Below are 2,500 nucleotides of genomic sequence, written 5' to 3'. Positions count from 1 at the left end.
ATAACTGTAATTTCTGTTCAACTCTTACGTAATTAATCCCTGTCAAAAAGCTAAATAAAAAATTAACCTAATGAAATATATTTCAAGCTACAAAAACACCGGAGACATTTTATCTTTGAACGTAAACATATATATATTAACATGCACCCTCTCTCTCTCTCTCTCTCTCTCTCTCTCTCTGAGTATCCTTCTATATGCATTAACATGAATCCATCCGTTTACAAGTCCTTGAACCGGTCTCTGAAAAATGGACGAATTTATTATAAACTAAACAAACTCGTGTTATGGGTAAGTTAATGGCCGTAACGTGGTGGATACTCATGTGTAAGCGCTCGTTTGTGTATGTGTGTGTGTGTGTGTGTGTGTGTGTGTGTGTGTGTGTGTGTGAGAGTTAGTGGGTGGTTGGTGGTGGGCATCCATGTCTGCATGTATGTACTGAATGAAAACTAATTTTTCAAATTGTAATAATTAAAAAAAAGTTGAAATTCCCTCTCGTTTGTTTCAAAATCAGCTGCACGAAATATTCTTTCCCCTCTGGCTGAGATTTCAAAGATTGTTTGAAATTCCCCCTAGTTGGTTTGAGGCTTCTCAGTTGGATGAAATGTGTGACAGACCTCAGCATTAGTTAAAATTCCCTGTAGTTGGGTCAAAAATCAGTAGCTTGAAATATTCTTTCTCCTCTGACTGAGATCTCAAAGGTTGTTTGAAATTCCATCTAGTTACGTTGAAAACTTTCAGTTGCACAAAATACTCTTTCTCCTCTGAGATCTCTAGATTGGTTGAAATCCTCTGGTTTGTTTGAAACTTCTGAGTTGGTCAAAATATCCTAATCTCCTTTGACTGTTTACAATTCATTTTACAAGGCTCTCCTTCAGAAAGTCTTAACATCTGTAAATCTTCATAATTGGGCGAAGCCTAACACTGTGTCCATTGGAATAGTGTGAGGGAGGGTGAACGGTGGGGTGTTGGAGATGGAAGGGGGAATAGGGGAGAGGGGAGAGGAGGAGGAGGAGTTGGGGAAACTGACGATAAGAACTCCTGTTTTTGTGAAAGATTGAAGGAAATGGCGAATGACGTCACTCTCGATAAGAATATATATGACTCGGTTGATACAATGAGGCGGAAGTTCCTAACTAAACACTTGAGGTTCCAACCGTCTCTCTCTCTCTCTCTCTCTCTCTCTCGTATACACACAGCACATACACACAATATAATTATATATATACTTATAAATGTACACAAATATGCATATATAAAAATTAACATACAAGACACGCATATACGGTTCTGCAAATAATCCTCGCGTGCGTCAAACAGCGGGAATAAACATATATATGTCCAAAAGCCGCCCTGTTGATAGCCACGGGACGACTACTACCTGGCCGGCCAGGTAAGACCCAAGGTGTTTCTCTCTACCAATCTGATCTGGGAGACTTTGGTGGATGTGACTTTGAAAGAGTTTCTTGATTCTGTGGCTGAAGATTTTTTTTTCTTTATGGATTTTCGTTTTTTCTCGAACTGCTGCAGCTTTGGTAATGTACTTATGGAGGGAGAGGAGTTTCTGAAATTTAGTTATGAATGAGAGAGAGAGAGGAGAGAGAGAGAGAGAGAGAGAGAGAAGGATAACTAGAGAGAGAGAAGGATAAACAGAAAGAGAGAGAAGGATAAAGAAAGAGAGATAGAGAAAGGAAGGAATGATAAAGAGAGATAGAGAAAGGAAGGAATGATAAAGACAGAGAGAGAGAGCGAGGATAAAGGGAGAAAGGAGAGAGAGAGGGGGGAGGGGAAAGAGGATATAAAGAGAGGAGAGAGAGAGGGGGGAGGGGAAAGAGGATAAAGAGAGAGAAAAGAAGGATAAAGAGAGAAAGAAAGCGAAAGAAAGAGATAAAGGTTGAAGAAAGAGGAGAGAGAGAGAGAGAGAGAGAGAGAGAGAGGATAATGGGAGAAAGGATAAAGAAAAAGAAAGGATAAACAGAGAGAGAGAGAGAGGGAGAGAGAGAGAGAGAGAGAGAGAGAGAGAGAGAGAGAAGATCGGTGTATCAACATCTAGCCTACTTTTAGTTCTACTTTACCGCAATACTTCAGATAATCCACCAAAAGGCGCCACAAAAGAAGATCGCCCAAGTCTAATCATTTTCCTTCAGAATGCTCCCTCCATTTTACCTAATCGAGGTCTTGCTCCAAGTTAAGAGTCCATACCCAGGGGCAAGTGAGAGAGAGAGAGAGAGAGAGAGAGAGAGAGAGAGAGAGAGAGAGATGCACCTGGTGACGTGCAATCTTTTACAGTCAGTGGTCGAATCCCTCGAGGCCAAATAAACTGAATTTCTTCCCTTCGGAGTATGGATATCTTACTCCCTACAGGAATATGGAAATCTTCCTTACATGTTGATTTTCCCCCCTTCGAAGTATGGAAACCGGCCCCACGCCCTCATGGGAATGCCCTTCGTCCTTATTTCCCGTAGGAGCAAAGGGGAAACAGAGAGAGAGAGAGAGAGAGAGA

The sequence above is a fragment of the Macrobrachium nipponense genome, chromosome 28, assembly GCF_015104395.2.
Source record: "Macrobrachium nipponense isolate FS-2020 chromosome 28, ASM1510439v2, whole genome shotgun sequence".
In the NCBI taxonomy this organism is placed as follows: Eukaryota; Metazoa; Arthropoda; class Malacostraca; order Decapoda; family Palaemonidae; genus Macrobrachium; species Macrobrachium nipponense.
Note: the sequence above shows the minus strand (reverse complement) of the source record.